This window comes from Gallus gallus, chromosome 11, assembly GCF_016699485.2.
Source record: "Gallus gallus isolate bGalGal1 chromosome 11, bGalGal1.mat.broiler.GRCg7b, whole genome shotgun sequence".
NCBI classification, from domain to species: Eukaryota; Metazoa; Chordata; class Aves; order Galliformes; family Phasianidae; genus Gallus; species Gallus gallus.
This window is the reverse complement of record NC_052542.1, coordinates 12,737,777-12,757,793: the sequence shown is the minus strand read 5'-3', so window position 1 is coordinate 12,757,793 and position 20,017 is coordinate 12,737,777. Positions and strand designations below refer to the sequence as shown.

The window sequence follows — 20,017 nt, the reverse complement described above, 5'->3', positions numbered from 1 at the left end:
TGAGATTATAACTTTTAAGAATGATGCCAAATAACTTATTTATATATTTCCCACATAGTTCTATCACTTTTATTTATGGTGGGGTAGCTTTTCATTTTTCTGAAACACATTGCAGAAAAAAGAATACTGAAGGTGGATTGAAAGATGCAGAGTAATACCAAAGAGATAAAGTGAAATAAAACAACAGCTTTAACACTTCCAGAGAACAAAGAACTGAAGCACTGACTAGATAGGTTACCCAGAGATGTCACTGTCCAAGTTAATTACACTTCTGCGTCAGCTTTGCAGCAGGATAACAAAGTCCTGGTTATGCTTATGCATCACAACTCCAAGACTTGAAACAAGTAAAAAGATGAAGGAAATCACAAGCTCTGACATTTTTTTTTCTTGCCACTAATGCAAGAGAAAAAAAGATGCTTATATGGTGTGACTGACATATGACTTAGACTTTAAGGGAGTATAAGAATTTATCCTTGTTTATAGCAAAACAGAAGAATAAGGAACTGTTTTCTGAAAGCAGAGGTAGAACTTTCCTTATCAAACTCGTTTTTCCAGATAATTAAACATTTATTTATATTTTAGGAGCGTAGAAAAGGGGAAAAAAGACTTAATAAAATATTTGAAGAAATTAAGACAGAAGATACGTAGTTACTGAGAGCTAAAATTTAAGAAAAACAGTATTACCCCACACATATGGAAGACACAAGTTGTTCAAAAGCAATCAGTATCTGAATCAGCTGTTGCACTCCTTTTCCTCAACATCTGTTCAGAGCACAAAGGTATGGGAGCCTACTTCTTGACATTTCTGTGAAAATCAAAAAACTGATTCTTATGATAAGTAAAGGTCCCATTACAGTTCACCAATCCAAATTCAATTTCAGCCAGACATTACCATTTGTCTTTCCAGAAAGACCTCATTTTGCATTTCCACTTCTGTCCTAAAGACCATACTGTAGCAGGTCTGCTTTCAAACAGCTGCTGAAGTTCACTGCAGAATTGCCTCTATTGATTAGGACATGAGCACAAATGAATTAAGAATAGAAGAGCTGATTTAAAGTTGGAGACCGTAAGCTTATTAACTGTTATTACAAGCAGAGATATTACACTGAAAAGTATTTATTTCCGTCAGAATGTTGCTAGCAGAGTTCTAAGCCAAGCAAACAAATATAGCCAGGCATTGTTAAGTTTTTCACTAAGAAGAGGAGGAAGGCAAATACGTAAGAGCTATGCCTATGTGTGCACATGCTCTCTCTGTCAGGACAGGAAGGAGGATTAAAGCACAGCAAAGCTTACGTTCCTGCTCTGAGAAAGGTCCAAACTCTGCCACACACTGTTCCAACACAGAAGGAATGGCAGCTTCAAAGATTCCAAGAATACATAGTGTGAGTATTTAAATATTACAGAATTTATGAGAATATTACTAATTGTTCTCTGCCACTTGGATGTGTTATTAAAAAATAAATATGTATATAACCCATTCTCTGTTCTTCAAATACAAACAGTGGACTGTGTTTCCACCAGAAAGCAGGCTTTTTTGCAGCAAGCCACCGCTGCTGTGGTATCAGTTATTTATATTTGCATGACAAACAGTTACTGGCTCTTTGCCTAAAGCGTTGGTGTTCAAACATTTGGTCCAAACAGCGCGTCTGCCAGCTAAGAACGGCGCTGAATCCGTCAGAAAGCGTTAGATAAGTGTCACCCTTGACAGCCTGCATGTGTATAACTTGCAATAAGTGCAAGTTATTGACCACAGTGCATTTCATACCAGGGTTGCATACACTTCCTACACAAATATAAATAGTGATTGCAGCTGGAGAGCCATTCCTGTTTTCTGTCTGAGGCTGTTGTACTATTCTCACCACTTAAAAAATTAAGTCAGCTTCATGCATGCAGTAGAAGTGGGCCAAGCCAGCCTCTACAGTAAAAAAACCAAAACAAAACAAAACAAAAAAAACCCCACACGGAACCACAGACTAAATAATTAGGGGAAAAATACACACTCCTATCCTTGGGACTCAAACTCTTATGCAACCACTAGGCTATTAAATACAATAAGCAAGCTCTCAACCACTTTACTGTTGAGATGCTACCACGCTCACAACCTGCTACCACAAAATAAGCTCTTCCCCCATTGACATGCAAAGTGAGCAGTTTGGGCAATCAAGTCCTACAATCAATACAATGAGCCACCAGAGCTCTTACCAGTCACTGCTTTGCATCTCTTCAGCTGCACAACGCCAGATGTGCTCGGCTCCACTTGACCTGTGATTGCAATGGTAACTCAGAGGCAGAGGCTCCCAGTAGGGGCTGTTCTAGGAAGTCAGTTCTCTGTTCCACCCATGCTCCAATCCCACTCCCTTTGAACTCAGTAGGAGGTGGTTTCAAAGAAAAGAGGAGCAAGCCCAAAGGTACCGACACTACAGGCAGTATCAGGCAAAAACTATTCCACTGGGATTCCACTGCTATTAAGGAAAACTTATTTTTAGTGCACAAAAAAGTATTCTTTACAAAGCAAGCAGAATAATCTGTAATAATTGAAAACAGCATGTGCGCTCACTGTTAATTTTGGAGAAGGGATCTTGAAAACCAAACAGTTAACCATCAGAAGCAAAGATAAAGAACTTAGCAGCAATTTATATAAATACCAAGTGAATGTAATATGAATTTAACTAAACGGCAGATGGAAAGGAAGAGTTGTCTGTGCTTTTGACGAGCCGCTTACCGTAAATGAAGTCAGCAGGATATCTACCGAGTGACACTGTACTTAGGTAATAAATACATCTCCCCTGGCAAACTGGGGATGTGAAAATGCAACACTGGTTTTGAGAGTTTAAAACATGTATGCAGTATGCAATCGTTATTTGTTCTGTTCTCTGTATTACTAAGAAGAATAAATGAAAAAGAAAAAAAAAAACTCTCTTTATGTCTTTCTACTACATTATGACCACATTCTTTGAATTTTTAACACTTCGTCCCTCAACCTGAAACAAAAATGAACCATACTGTGCTCTTTTGTTAATTTGTTTCCTTTGGGGATGCTGAGCCTTTAAGTCAACAAAAACAAGTGACTGTCCATATCAAGATAGAAAACTTAATTTTGTTTAGACGTTTGTAAAACATCATTTCTAGTTTAGATACAATCACTGCTACTGTGAACTGCATCAATAGCAGTCATTTACGACAAAACAATGCCCGTATATGTTTTATGCTAATCTTCAACATAAACGTGCTTAAGCATAGGAATTAACCTGCTGAACTGTACTTAATTACATCCACTGGAGGAAAAGGCAACTCAGGGCCTGCTCTCCAGACCCACCTGGCACTCTGCCGGCAGCAGTGCTGCAAAGCTCACTGGGTCCAAGGTCAGGCAGGGTGGCCCAGCCACACCAGTGGCTGTGTTGAGGAGAGAGAGCTCCGCGAGCTGTCAGCTGCAGCACAGACTGCTCTGTCAAGGGGATAAGGACACAAGTTCTCTTTCAGACCCAGACATGACAGACAAAAAGCCATTGCTGAGTTTCTTGTGACTGTTCCTGCTTTCTCCTTGCAAAGCTAGTTTTGTCAGTGACATTCTTACCTTCTTTCAGTCAGAATGAGCAGGAACATTTTAGACAATTTCTGTAGTGAATCTCTTTGTATCCAGCTTTCTGACTGAAATGGGTCAGAGAGCTTTCAAAAGAGCAATTGTGCTGGTAGGGGAGAAGACCCTACAGGGTGAGCAGCAGGGAGCAGGCATCGCTTACAGATGATAATTGCTTCCATAGGCAAAACAAGATGCAGAAGAGGACATCTGTCGCTAGCCTGTAACGGCGTATGAGTTCCAAGTGAAACACACACACAGCTGACTGAAGGCTGCAACTGCCATGGTCCCTCATTGCAGCCAACACAGCCACACAGGCATGTGACATACAGCATCCCTTCCTGTCCCACGCCCACCTAAAACTCAATTTATTATTCACTGAGTCTGCCAGTGTGGATATCAGACTGCAACAAGCCCGTGACAAAGAACTGCTGAATATCTTACTGGTCTCTTTGCCCATACTTTAATGATTTTATTTTCCATATAATTTTGCAGTGCTTTTCTGAGAATTGTACAGAAGACCAAACTAGTCCACACTCAAATGTTATGTAGATATTGAATAAGAAATCTTTTTTTTCATATTTCCCATTGTTTTATTTGTACAGCATTTTTGAATAACAAGGAAATATTATGACTATCTGCAATAAAACTTCTTTTTCATATCTGAGATTTCCCAGGCAGTTTGAAAATGCATCATGCTCTGTGTCACACTAGTAAAATTACATTCTGCCTCTCAAACTAAGAAGTATTTCCATTAAACACAGCATTCTCAGAGAGATGTTTTCTTAGTAGTGAATGCTTTGATTGACAAAGGATTAAATTACTGCTGAGACATTCGTTATTTATAGCTCTTAACACCTGTTAGGTGTTAAATTCACCTTTTCACATCTCTGCTGTGCAAGGTATTTGCTCCCACTTCATTATTTTGTGTTTTACACCCATGATGACATTTCAACACACAGTGACAAAAAATGTTGCCTTGTTGAATATAATGCTAAGGCGTTTTCTCCAAATTTGCATTTTTTTTTCCCCCAGAATAGATTCAAATAATTTCAGCAGAAAATTGGAGCACTTCTTGTTGTCCCCTGCAATCTGACAGGAAGAAACAAAGGTTTTCCTGGAGCCTATAGTCAGTGGTGTCTATTTTAACAGGAATGGCAAGCGGAAATGGACATAACAAATATCTTGAAATAGTCAAGAAAGGATTCCCTTAAGCACTATGAAAAACAAACAAAAAGGGGTTTAGTACAGCTATGCAAATATAGCTTACAATTAAAGATAAAATGTACAATAATCATCAGAATTTTCACTTATAATAAGGAAAACTGCATTATACTGTTGCAGTAGTACATAGATAAAAGCCACTGAGACTATCAGACCATTGCAATGTATTTGTACAGGCAAGAAGTGTTCAAATGTTTTAGTAAGTTCCTATGCAGTAATATCTTCAGCGTGCCCAAATTATAGAATCAATTTACTGTCCTTTTATAAAACTTAAAATTGATTTATTTGCATCTAATAATAAATTAACAGTAACAATTGATATAAATTGCACTGTAAGATTTACTTATGTTACTGTTCACAGTAGTATAAACCAGACTTCTGACCCATTACAGGCTGAAGGGCAATCTCTTTATAATATGGGGAATACTCAAAGGCATAGCAGTAACCCTGTTTGCAGAATACTCCTAAATCCCAAGACAATTACTGCAGAAGCAGTTACATATATCTTGACAAAAGCAGTGCAACAATGGCACTGTAGCAATGTGCTTTCTTGAGAGACCTTTTAATTAAGTAATTGTAAAGGAATAGGCAAATGAAAAATAAATAATTTCTAAACAAGCACGGTGATCAGAGTTTGACTCACATAAAAGTAACAGAAGATGGCTGAAGCATTAACTCAAGAGGGGAAGCTGGTCACAAGTGACATCCCCCAGGGGTCTGTCTTGGGGATGGTGCTCTTCCACACGTTTATCAGTGATGTAGTGGGACAAAGTGTACCCTCAGCAAGCTTGCTGATGACACCAAGCTGAACGGTGCAGAAGGAGGGGATGTCATTCAGAGATACCTGGGCAAGCTCAAAAAGCAGGCTTAGTGTGAACCTAATGAAGTCCAGCGTGGCCAAGCGCAAGGTGTTGTGCTTGCATAAGGGCATTCCCAGATATGTCCACAGATTGAGAGAAGAACTTGAGAGCAGCCCTGTGGATAAGCACTTGGGGTTTGTAGTAGATCAAAAAGCTGGACATGAGCCAGCAGCACGCGCTTGCAGTCCAGAAAAACACCTGTACCCTGGGCTGCAACAAGAAGGGCAGCAAGCAGGGAGAGGGAGCGGATAGTCTCCCTCTACTCTACTCGTGGGGCCACATCTGGAGTACCGTGTCCAGGTCTGGGGTTCTCAGCACAAGAAGGATACAGAGCTGCTGGAGAGAGTCCAGAGGTGGGCTACAAATTTTATGAGAGTGCTGGAGCACCTCTCTAACAAAGATAGGTTGGAGGGAGGTAGGCTTGCTCAGCCTGGAGAAAAGGCGGCTCTGGGGAGATCTCATTGCAGCCTTCCAGTACATGAAGGAAGCTTACAGACAGGAAGAGGACCAACTTTTTACATGTTCTCATAGCGATAGGACCAGAGAGAATGGCTTCAAACTAAAAGAAGGGAGATTTAGATTAGATGTAAGGCAGAATTTTTTAACTCAGAGGGTGGTGAGGCACTGGATCAGGTTCCCGAGAAAAGCTGTGGGTGCCCCATCTATCTGGAGGCTCCGGGCAGCCTGATCTAGGGGGTTGGTCACCCTATCCACAGCAGAGGAGTTGGCACTAGATGATTTTTACAGTCTCTTCCAACCTAAGTTTTTCAGAGATTCTATGACTCCATGAGTTTGGCTGGACAGAAGAGATCTCAGAGGCTTTTAGGAAACACAGATCTGTATGACTTTAAATCTATTCATGCTCCTAAAAGCATTTAGCTTGCATTGAGCACATTCAGAGACTCACTAGAATATGTATGCATGTATTTGATCCCATATTAAACCGAAGTAACTTGCATTGATGTTTCCAAATGTATTTAGAAGACAATACAAACAAAATACAATGAGGAACAAGAATACTTGGGAAGAGAATTCCTCAGAAAATTGAACATCTTGTTGATCCAAGTCAGATGATTTGGAGTCAGAGAGGTCAGGAATTTGGACAGACACCTGCCAGCAGTTTTTCGTGTCACTCCAACCAGTCCTAAGCAGTCTCTCCACCACTATGTACAGTTTATTAACTCATCCTCATAAAATTCCTACCACTACTTCTTTAAATCCTTCTGGGAACACACACTGAATTTTCACATTTGCAAAGCCTTAATTGGAAGCATCAAATGTGCCTTTCTAAATCTCAGCAGACAGGAGACTATCCAGATTCAAAATGAGATATACCCACCAGAAGCAAGATCTAAGTTGAATTTACGTGCTTGAATTCACAACAGTGATGCTCAAAATTATCATCTACTCCCTGCAAACACATACATTTTCTCCAGCAATATTTCAAGTGTTACAGACATGCTTCTGCACATGCCCAGAAGGACAGCAGTCTTATCAGAGCTGAGCAGGTTGGTACCATCTTATACAAACTCCCTGCACAATCTTCAGCTTAGGTGCTCTCCTGCTATGCTCCCCAGAGGGAATATTTGGAAAGGTATGATGGCATAAAACACTGTGCCAGATGCTACTTTCAGTCAAAAACACAGCTAGGAGTTGAAAGAGGCAGTACAGAGCAGTGCTGCACTCCACATTTATCCATGAGCTGGTAAGAGCAGAACATAGCAATGCTAGACCAACCCACAGGGCATCCAGTGGTTTGTTGCCCTTGACAGCATTTGTTTTCAATATTATTAAAACTAGAGAAACAGGTTCACATTCTCCTTCAAATTCTTCAGCGAATTTGTCTCATATTCTTCTTCTGGTCCAATTATATGGTACCTAAATACAGTTTACATGCTACCATGGAGCTTATATTTTAACTCCTCCTTTCCATTCAGCCTTTCTCCTCTCAGTCTTCACTATGACAGGTTGGAGCATGTCTGATCCTTTGAAGAAATAGATAAGAGTAACTCTTTGATTGTTTCGGTGTGGGTATTGGCTCATTTGTTGCTTGATCAGTTCGTTAAATGGGCTCAACAAATGTTCAGCAAAGCACCAGACTTTCCACTGGCACAAGTGACCACACAGCTAGGTGCAGAACTGCTGTATGGAAGTATGGGGTGCCCCACAATCTTCTTTTTTGGAAGATCAAGAGGAACAGAAAAAAGATTACATCTGGGTTTAACAAAAGTGTTTGGGGCCTGTCAAAAAACATGGTTTAGGGGCTGTGAATTGTGGTGCAGAGACTTCCTGCCCCAAAGTTAGGCAGTAAACTCCTTAAAGAGCTATGACATAAGCTGAGTAGTAGTATTTTGATAGTTCTGTTAATTATGATATCAAAAGTGCAGCATTAAGTTCTTTTCTATGCTCTCCTTAAGCTTCTAATACAAGCTTCTCAGTTTCTTCTTTATCTGAGTACCCTGGGGATATTCCAGTTCCAAACTCAACTAATCAATTCAGCATTTATAAATAATGTTGACTAAATCTATCATGTGTGGACTGTTCAATACAAAATCAGATAAAAGACGTAAAAAGGAATAATTAGTTCTGTTGCCTGCTTTTTTTCTGTGATGAAAGACTTTAAGAAACAAAGATCAGGAAGTTACCTATTTCTTTTCTAAATATTACACTGTAAAACAATAGTGTTTTGACATATTTTCACACAGAATGAAAATAGGAAATAATATTGTTAATGAAAACATCTAAACAGCCTAAGGTATTTGACCTTTCACAAAGTTCACTATAAATAACTACCAATAGTGTGACTTACATTCTGCAACTGCAACAGATTGATAAGGAACAATGGCAATAGGAAGGGAGGAAAACAGATTATGAAATGCTATCCTCTATTTCAGATATTATGATGTAAAACATTTCTGTTAATACACTGTGAATACCAAGGTTATGTGGTTGAATTTGGTGATGTGATGAACTGCTGAAAAGGATATCAGAAATGCACCAGGATAAACAGGGAGGAACAACAACAACAACAAATCACTAATTTCTATAAGAGCGAGTTCCATTTGTTTTGGAATAATTTGTTTCTTCTAATAATTTCCTAAGTAATCTGTAGCTCTGCATTAAGATAATACTGCATTGAGACAATATCTTAAGTAACACAACTACCAGCCAAATGAGAGACAGGGAGATTTGGCAAGAAAGAATACAGTAAAGCAGAAGACAGGATAAAATAATATTTTAAGAGTGTTGCACTCTCCCAAAACACACTATTCCATATTGCTATGAAGCAATCTTTTACATATTAAATCCATCTTTAGAATGAATTTCCACTGCCTGGGAAAAAGATGACAATTCATAATTCAACATTCCAGTCTACTGGGAGGGTTTTTATTTCATAAAAGCAACTATTTCCTCTCTCTTTAGTGCAAAAATAATGTGAAAAATATGTTATAAACACAGGCAAAACAGTACTGGTAGCTAGGTTAAGCCCTTTCACAGACCTTTAGTTATCCTAAAATTACTCCAAAAATTAATGCATCAAAATTAAACAGGTAGCACATGTTTTTTTATATGGTTTTTTGTTGTTGTTGTTTTTGTTTTTTGGTTTTTTTAATTTTGCTTTAATATTTACCTAGTTACTTGTCTTGTTTGTGAAATCATTTGACACAGATCTATTTATTAGCTTGTAATCATTCACAGAAAGCCTTGAGGTGCATAGTTTTTAGCCCCTCAATTCCAATACAAAATGTTTCCTATGCAGTTGCATATAAAGATCAACATCTTAACATAGAAGAGTATCCAAATGTAAATTTCTAGTAACAAGGGACACTAACATAAGAGTAATCAGTATCTGCTAAAATATTAATACTTTTAAAACATACATTATTCCTTTATTTATAAATGACAGTGAACTACTTCAGACCCCACAAGTCTCATTTCATTCATGAGATTATCCAATTTTCTCATTCTGGAGTACATTTGAATCCAATTTTGGTACATTTTGTTTGGAAAAAGAGAGAGTTTACGACTTCAAATTGCTTCATCGGAAATATTTCACAATTAACTCAATGTTAATTCTCTTCTACAACATAAGTATAATCATGTTATTAAATTAAGACTTAATTATAGAATATAACTGTGTAATATAAAGGGTAAAATGAACCATAGAATTATGATAATTAAATATTTATCATTTGAACAAATGAGTGATAACGTGTGACCAAAATGCTGGGAAGAAATTTGTCCAAAGCCAACTGTTGTGAACTACTGCCAATCCATTTCCTTTTCTTTTACACTCATATTACTATATGAGGCTTTATCGTCTTCTGGTAAAAACAACCATGGGGTTTTACTCATAGAAATAATCTTACAGCAGTAAATACATAATTAGTAATTACTGAGTTACTTTTTTATAACTGCTCACTAAGAAAACCACCATTTATGAATGGTTTATTCTCCCCATTTAGATTTTATGAATAGATACAAACTAGAGACCTAAACATTTCTGAGGCATTGGAAAGATGTGAAGAATCCCATGCTCAGGTAACGTTTCTTCCAAAGACATTTGGCTTCAGCCTAACCCACTTCTTACATTCTGCTCACACAGTGAAAAACAACGCTGCACAAATCCTCACAGCTGCACTGACATTCAAACTTCTCTCTTCCTGAGCCTCGTATAGCAGGCCCAAGTATGTACATTTCTGCATGCAGAATACTTCTTTTGGCCTATAGATCTGGACTCCAAGATCAGCAGTGGTGTAACTCTGTACCACCCAGTGGGAAACAAACATCAAAGCTTGCACACACAAGTTTTCTCCCAGAAGCTGCTACTTTTGGAAATTGAGACAAAAGCGCACAGCGAGGAAGCAAGTACACATTACTTCTCTGATAAAACTGCTACCCTTGAAACTTTCACTGTATGATATCCTAGGGGAAACTGATCCTTACAGCATGACATCCACATGTTAATCACAAGCACTATTCTCACGGTAGGAAAACGAAATCGTTATGGAAATAAAATTTTCAGCTCACACAGTGGGTACATTTACCACACATCTAATCCACGATCCCAAGGGATGAAGCAAAAAGCATTTACCCTGCTGTCATACCCATAGCAGCAAAGCTGTGTCTGAAGCTGATCATTGCTACTCAGCAAGAACAGCACTGGTAGGAGCACAGAGCAGAACAACTGTGGCACATGACAGGTTTGCTTTACTGCCCATCTACGCTGAATCCTTGTGTCAGAGGTAAGTAGGTATTCTCCAGTGAATTCTTACAGTGAAGCCTACCACTAAATGCAGACTCGGGCAAACCTTTGCTTTGCCTGTTCACCTCTTCCTTTTATCAGCATCAAATCAAATTTACGTGGGGAAATCTGGAAAATGACCAAAATAGCTGTGTTTTTTTCTCTAAATATATAAAGCTATCTATACCTATCTATAAAACTAATTCTCTTGGAGTTCACATTTCCAAATTAAGAACTTTTGCATTCCTATACAATATGCTCTTCACAAGCATACAGTAATAAGTGAGCACAAGAAAGCTCAGAAGAAACAAAAAGCACGAGTTCAGGAGAAAGAGGAACTATGCTTGGGAAAGGTAAACTTCAAAGAATTCTCCACAGCAGGTTATTTTTACTGGGATCTAAAGCAGCTTCCTAGGAAAACCAAGTACTAAGTAAATTGTTCAAGGAACAAGTTACTCAATATTGAAAAAGAAATAAAAAACATAGGCTTGAAACAGTTGATCTGCTTGTTACTTGAATGAACTTAGATAGGAAACTTCAAGCCAAGGAAGGATCCTTCAAGGAGGATAAACGGGTGAGCAAGAATGTGCTTTCTTGAAATGAAATGTAAGAGAACTGTGTAAATTGTAAAAGGAAAACCAAGTCTGGGCTAACTGCAAGTTGTAGATTGTGAAAGGAAGCAATTGATTTGACTGTGCTAGAAGGCTCCTCTATACAGGGTTATAGAAAAAAATCTGAATTGAAATAATTAAACTTTTATTTGTAGATTCTTAGAAATAACACTTCCTTAGCTTTGTTAAGTTCAAGCACTGCTACAAAGAACTTAGAGCAGCTCTGCTATACATTCATACTTTCTCATTAATGTCATTAGTAAAAGACAATAGCCCACTAACACAAATCAAGTGTTAAGTTTCAAATATACTTCTGAAATAACTTGAACTTCAAAAGGAACTAAGACTTTCCTGGCACAATCTTTGCTTTGTCATTTAAAAAGTTAGTTGAGAGAAATACCTGATACAGAGTAAGAAAACATTTGTGATCTGAAAAATAACAGGTGGACAATGGTAGAATCCAGGTCCCTATTCAACAAGCTTTCAGTATAGCATTTTGTTAAAAGCATGCAATTCTCAATGACAGGTTTGTTTTTGTAAGATTTTAATACTGTTACAGTATCTGTAGGGAAATGACTGCAAGAAAAAGTAAAATAATGTCTGTACATTTATTACTATCCCTTCAGGCACAAAATCAATCACAAAGACCAATAGCTGTACCCTTTTTACTGGTCATTATTTATACACACCTGTATAGTAGCCCGGAATTATCAATAAATTGTTTGGTTTTGTTTTTAAATTTATTAACCCCAATCTTGTTCTCACAAACTCAATACATGCCCAGAAAGAAGATAAACACATGGCCCTATGAAAAAGCTATTTCCATTAATAACAAGATCACTTTCACTGGCACTAAATGTGTTGCAAGGATGGCAGGAAGAGGTTACACATTCCATTTGATAAATTGACATTGTTAGAAAATGAAGACAAGCTGCCAACTGCAAAAACTCTTTGGGTCTGAAACAAAACTTTACTCCTCTTGTCATTTGGAACAGCTTTAAAATCTTTTTAAGAAAATACATGTTCTTGGGTGGCTTTTTTTTTTTTCTATTGAGAAAGAGGAAATTAAGGACAATCCTCAGACAGAACTTGAATAATAAATGATCTCATTCATGCAGGAGAAAGAAACAAAGTAGTAGTGAAGCTCATATACAAAAACTCTCTGAAGATTATACAAAAAAAGTGAAAGAGGCATATAGCAGCAAGCAACACCACTATGGTCATTAAAGCAGTGAAAGCTGGAAGACATGTTTAACAAGCATTTAACTTCGGAGACTCATGTTATGTTGATTGCGTTTAACTAGGGAAAAGTAAGATGATGTATCTTTGTATGATATGGGATTTGAAAAAAGGCACAGTCCCATTGACTATACAGTCACGGCCTTGCTCTGCTCGTATAGAAGCCCATAGAGGCCTATATTTAAATACATGGCTAACTATAAACTCTCACATTGCCTAGTTGACTTGAACAAGATTAGTCACTTATTCAATTCAGATTCATTCATACACTGAAACACCAATAGGGCACTAAACATCTTTTACTTATGCCAGCACAAACTCTTAAAGAAAACTTGCTTTGCATCAGTATGAGACAGGAATGCAGAATTTAACACCTGTTACAAACCAGCTCTTCCTTTAGCTGTTATCAAGTAACAAGGTATTATTTGTTGTTTTGTAGGTATCTTGGTGATTAATGCAGTTTAAGAAGGGCACCTTCACTAATAATATGTGCTTCGCATTGATCATGTTCCCAACAATCATTAGTATTCATTAGCACCAGTCAACTTCTTAATTCCTTTTTGCTTAAGTCCAAATTATTTTAAGTTATTTACAACACCCTGTAGGAAAGAACAAGTCCCTCACAAATCTTAATGGCTTATTCCCAGATCTTCATATACCAGCACTTCTGGGAAATACAAGCAGACTGCAAAAATATCCTAGCCGCTAGTCCATAGAATTAACTGCACATAAAATTCTATGCACAGAATAAGCAGAAGATAAGATTGCACAAGGAAGGGAGGGTGCATGGCAGAAATATGAGATACAGGAAGGTAAAATAACTTCCTCTTTCACATCTCACTCTCTCTTGTAAATTCTGTTTTGTAACATTCTTCCTCTCCAATCCACCTGATGCAGTCTCTTTGGACAGTAAATATTTTCTTACAAGATAATTTTATCGTGCTATTTGTCAATGTAATTTCAGTGGTAGGTTCCCAAGGCATTTTCATATGACAAGCTTGTCCAATATGTCTACTAATTTATAACACAAAGAGTCACCTATTATTTTTCTGCCCCCCCTAATCACATCCACCTCTGCTACCTTTCCTCTCACCACTGCACCACATGTCCATGGGAAGGTACTGGGTCTGCAGAGCAGCCCCTGTGAGTGGAGCCACAGCCAGACCTCAGCCATCTCTGCCATAGCCCCAGCTGAGTCTGTCACAGATACCAGTGGCACAACTGTGAAAGTGTATTTATGAAAGGCACTGCATTGTAAAAAAGGCTACTTCATTCTTCCTAAGGTAGACTTGTCATATTATAGGAAAGGTAAAACAAAATCACTTTCAGAGATTTACAAACTCAGCATGCAAACACTTATTCTCTTGCTATTTGTAGTATCTCATCACTTTCACCCGATGGAGCTTTCCAAAGCCATTTCTTTTGTAACTGAACCCACCCAGCTACTCCTAGGTCCACACACAAAGCTGGATGTCCCTAACATTCCCCACCAGCCAAGGACTCTCTTATTCAATCACTTCAGGCTCTCTTCAATATTTTCAACCAGTGACCACACTAATGTGGTCTGTTTTTTCTGCCTGAGAAAAAGATAGGCAACCTCAGAGCTGACCATATGAAAGACCATGGAGATATTTGTCATTCAAAGGCCTGATTTCATCCATGAGTTAACTGCACGGATTTGCCCGTGTGAGTTGGTAAATAACCTTACCTAGTCAAATGTTTAAGCAGCTAAGACATTCATTTTCCAACAGCTTTCTTTGTAGCAAAGAAACAACTAAATAAATTATAAAGCAGATTTTAGAGAAAGGCTTGAAAAATTAATGGAAATCTGAGTGATCAAGCCTGGAAATGCCTGATGTGAAGCTAGCTGCATAGCTCTGATCAAATCAAAATAGTCAGGGAACTGTTTCACATCAATGCAGACATCTCTGGGAATACTTTCATAGTGACACCACTTCAGCACACTTTATTAAACTTGTTAAGATACATTATAATCACATCTGACAAATGAATAAGCTTGAGTCTGTTCCAAAATGAATCTACATATCTCTATAGTTAATTTACATGCTGGCTTAAAAATATGAAATTATGCAGTAGAGATAATTGCCTCCTAAAAGGTGAAGTATGAAAGAAAAATAAATAAATCAACCAATAAGATTGATTTTCTTTTCTGATGATATAATTCCTAAACCTCCTCTGAGCTCCAGCAAAACAACATAGTGCATAATAAAGGAAAGGAGCTGAGTAATTCCTCCTCACATGTTCTATAGCTAGGTTGTAAAAGCTTGTGTGAATTAATAGAAATTATAGCAGAAAGGTTTATTCTCCCTAGTACTTAAAATACACAAAATAATATCATGATTATTTGGTGCTGTTATTCAGGGAGTTACAGGTAGCACTGAATACTAACACTGCAGCGTTGTTCTTGTTTTAACACCCTGCTTTTTCTGGCTCAAACTTTACCCATTTGTGTTGACATCTTCTGAGTCTCTCTTTCTCTTGGCTTGAGCTTTTCTTTTTCATTTTTGATGCTTTCATCCTGATCAGCTCAGCCATTTCTGACACTGCCAGTGGGAGAGAAGAATTTTGCACATGTAAACTAGTTCCCAGACTTTTTGTTTTGAAGCCTGCTAGCATTTCCACACTTCCCACACATGTAAGCAGGCACTCAAAAGATTAACAAGGAAAAGAATCTGTTCTCAGTGACTGATCTGGAGCCGCTTGTGGCTCAAACTGTTTGATTTTGCTGGCCAAATGTACTGGCATTGTACCTCCACTGGAAAGCAGGTTTTAACTTTTATTTGCAACTCAGCAGCGCTCTAATACCTTAAAGTAAGTAAGCACGTCCTGTTCTTCATTCTTCAGTAAGGATACTGTTCTACAGTAAGGGTGAGAAGGGATTTCAGTAACTGCTGCTAGAGGACATATTAAAATTAAAAGCAGACATCTTCTATCTCCTTGCACTCTGTTGGCTTTCTAGCTTCACCAAGGAGAAACCTAGTTGAATTATAAGTTAAAAAAGAAAGAAAATGAGCATACTGCAGAAAAAAGTGCCAAAAAGATGGCTGGTCAAGAAACGTGGAAGCTGATGGTTTGGAAGAAGACTGCTAGTAGTTATGCAGGAGAAAGAGCTGAATCTTCTAAGGGCAGAACCTATCAGGAACTAATTAAGGAAGCATAGATTTTGCTGAAGAACACTGTATAATCATAATGAGCACGAAAGAAACTCAATGACAACATTCTGCCATTAAATTATAAAGGCAAGTATAATTTTGTTTCATTTATCTTTTATTTTGCCAGTTATGTGATTGGTGGAACGTAAACACTGACAGGTAGATAAGAAATGCAATTTCACTTTCCGAAAAACTTTTATTTTCAAGAATGGAAGTTTGAATAGGGGAAAAAAACAGAAAAACTTTTAAATCTGTACTTTTTGCAGAAATATGACATTTCTAGAATGAAATATCTACATTCTGACTATAGATCTTAATTTCAGAAGTTGTGGCAGGTGCAGACAATCACAGCTAGTTAGGGATCTCCCACAGTCAAGAAGTCAGGAGATCAGATGCCAAGTGAATTAGCCAGCCTGGAGATCTACTCTAGAAGATATGGCTTATGGAAAGCTCATAGCAAGCAATCCTAAATACACAATAATCCCAAGAAGCCTTGGGACCTTGGCAATCCATTTTAAATCATAAATAGACAGATGAACAATTTGAGAGAATCTAAAAGCTCAGAAAAGAAAAAAGAAGAGAGAGAAGAGAGAGAAGAGAGAGAAGAGAGAGAAGAGAGAGAAGAGAGAGAAGAGAGAGAAGAGAGAGAAGAGAGAGAAGAGAGAGAAGAGAGAGAAGAGAGAGAAGAGAGAGAAGAGAGAGAAGAGAGAGAAGAGAGAGAAGAGAGAGAAGAGAGAGAAGAGAGAGAAGAGAGAGAAGAGAGAGAAGAGAGAGAAGAGAGAGAAGAGAGAGAAGAGAGAGAAGAGAGAGAAGAAAACCACTTATGGGAAATACTTCCAATCAGACAATCTGGCAAATTCAGCAATTAGTGAAGTCCCCAAATACATGACCTGTGATCAGAAAAATCATCTGGCAAATAAATGCAAGAGAAGTCTTGTTGTGTTATTCTCCTTTATTTCTAGGTCATATCTTTTTAAATCCCTGAAAATCTATCAAAAGAACATAAGTATCAGTTTTTTCTTGTAAGAAAACACTTCATATTATAAAGGCAGAACTTAATATAATTTATAGTTTGCTATCATGACATATCATGCACATATAACACAACCTTACTGTAATATATATACCCCCCAGTGTTATAGCTTTTTTAAAATCAAAGAAAAAGTATATATTTGCTGAGAAGAAAACACGAAGCTCTAACAGCACACTTGCTGGAGACGATAGACAATATCATATAACATATTTCACTTCGCGACTTAGGAGTAAATGCTTCAAAATGGAATGTACTTTCTGGATGATGAAGAACACACAGACGAAAGCCACACAGAGAACTAACGACACCAGAATACAATTACAATTACAACTGATCCAAAGACTGCTCTCCTAAAACAAACATTTTTTAGAACTGCTTTGGGATCTATGTGGCAATTTAAGGTGGCTTCTTTAATGATGGAACTCTTACAACAATGGGAAAAGCTCTGTGCCATAAACTTGAAAAATGGTCACTTCTTCTTTCCCATATAACACACAAGCATTTTGATTACTACTCTGCACTAAAAGGATGTTTCAATTTAAAGCTCTTCAATAGGCTGCCAGGAATGCCCCGCTCAATGATAACTCTATTGTACAAGACAAGCGAGGAGAACATTACCTTTCTAAGTGGCCAGGAAAGTATGTTATTTACAGCCAAGTGACAAAACGAAAAGACATGGAAAATGTCAAGGAGAAAATCCAAGACCCCAAGCATTAACAAACAGTCTGAAAAATACACCATTTTTTTTCCTTCCTTCTCCCTACCCAGCACCCATTGGTCTTTATGTACTCTGAAGTTTAAACACGATACATAATCTTCTAATGGAAGACTCAAAGCAAAAATGTCTACAGATGGTGGCAAGTAAGGCAATGATGATCAACAAATGAACCATTTCAGGAGAATATTGAGGAGGATACCTAAAAAAGTAATTGAAATCTAATACATTTTGCTTTGTAACATTGTTACTGGATTTATTAAGTTGTTTGGTTTTTTTTTTTTCCTTCACATTTTATGTTAATGAACTTGTTTTACTATTACTTGGGATACAGTTGTCAAAACTTCATTTAAATACAAAATTAAATGCCAAGATTATGATTTTTAGATGTTGGCACAGAAAGGAGTCTGAAACAGAACTATCTCCTTGTCATTGTGGAATCTAAAACAACATGATGTTATGTGAAATTACATTATTGTTAAATGAAAAAGAATCACCTTGGCCAAAAGGCTGGTTAAATTGGGATGGGCTTTTGAACAAGTTCATCAATGGTAACCAAAGCCTGAAGAGAAGTAGAGGCATGGGGACAGCAAGGAAACATATCTCAGAAACTGGAATTCTTTGGAGGCAGTGCTCACTCATATATTTTTAACAATTTGCCATTGGGAACAGATTACAGGTCTAAAACTCACTATAGACACATGTGCATGTGTGTATATATATACACACACACACACATTTTATTAAATACTGGTCTCCTATTTTTATTATGATTCTCTGACACACGTCAGGACGCCAGCTAAAGGCCTGTAAAACACATCTAGATTATTCTGATGTCTTCACTGGAAATTGGATCAGACTCAAAAAAATCAGATATGGTAATAGAATTAACTAATATCTCAACACAAACACTGAAAAAAAAATGCTTATAAATTAATCATTATAAGAAAGTCTTACTTTACTTTCTTCAGGCTTTACAAATAGCGGTAAAACTCTCTGGAGCACTGGAGAGACATAGAAGTTCAGGCATGACCTGGGAAAACAAAAAGAAATGATAGAAATTGTTTGGTAAATTTTTACATATAGAATACCTGTTAGAAATTTGTGTCAGTCCTTCAAGAACCTTTTAAGAGGTTGTATCTCCTGTATGTTTTGCCTACACTTGCATGGCTTGGTGAGGCTTCTGACCCTGTGTCAGCATTAAAAATAATAAATACCACTAACTGTCACAATAAAGACAACAAATAACAAACACTACTTCTCAGGTGACCCTAACTTTGGTAGGAAAATGTACAACTGCCAATTATTCCAGATTTTGTGCACATTTCCCTCTAGGACACAAACAGTATCTTCCACAGAATATTTGTGAGCCCAAAATGTATTTATTCTTTTGATGCATATGCTGCCCAGGGAATTTATTATGGCAGCATTCTAAAATCATAGCCCAGCTCTTCTCCAGGTATCACCATAGCTCACAAGAGTGGAAGGTGTTCATTGATAATGCTCCATTTCACCAGTCAGGAAACAGTTCATAAACAAGTATCAGTAAAATAAAATTACAGTTGGATTTTAATATAAGGTTCTTCAAGTTTTGTATTTACTGTGGCATTCAACTACATATATCAATATACTATGCTAGCATAGTAGCATAGCTACAGCACAGAATAGAATCACAGAATGACTTGGATTGGAAGGGACCTCAAACACTATCCAGTTGCCTCTTGAACACTGACAGGGCTTGAGGCATCAACCATCTCACTAGGAAGCCTATTCCAGTGTTTGATCACCCCCATCATAGAGAAATCTTTCCTAATATCCAGTCAGAATGATTATGATTTATGAAAAATAAAGTGATTAAATTGTGATAGTGTGGTATTTCTAGAATAGTTTCAGGCACTTGCTTAGAGTAAGTGTGTGCTTTTCATAACAAAGTTGCTCAAGTTAAATGAGCTTGACAGGATAAGGGTCTCCTATAAAATTCATCAAACATTTACTCTTCTACAGCTTTTTGCAGTGGCTGTACATTTGAATTTTAATATTGCTAATGATAAGTGTTGGCCCAGCAGGAGCTCTGTAATAAACTGTAGAGACAGTATGCTATTGCAGCAATTCACCACAGAGACAAAGAATTCTAGCCATAATCATCTATCTATAGAAATACAGAAAAAGCAGGGAAATGACATCTTCACTGAGGCAAATAACATTCCAAATGTACCAAGCCATGTAAATCAATCTAGGAGAGCACATGTTCAACTTCATGAGCAGACTATGCACTGACAAGTAGATCACTCACATCACTGGCAGGCATGTTAGCAGTTTTTCTTGAGATCTCAACAGTAC

General features: G+C 37.5%; 1 long non-coding RNA gene across 5 annotated transcripts in view; it reads right to left on the bottom strand.

The window, feature by feature from the left end:
- LOC107056831 overlaps nt 1-20,017 on the bottom strand; it is a 274,267-nt gene that overhangs the window by 155,022 nt on the left and 99,228 nt on the right. For all 5 annotated transcript variants that reach the window (XR_005862943.2, XR_005862941.2, XR_005862944.2 and 2 more), the window contains exon 3: nt 18,635-18,710. This is a non-coding gene — a long non-coding RNA (uncharacterized LOC107056831). The remainder of the gene's footprint in view (nt 1-18,634; nt 18,711-20,017) is intronic.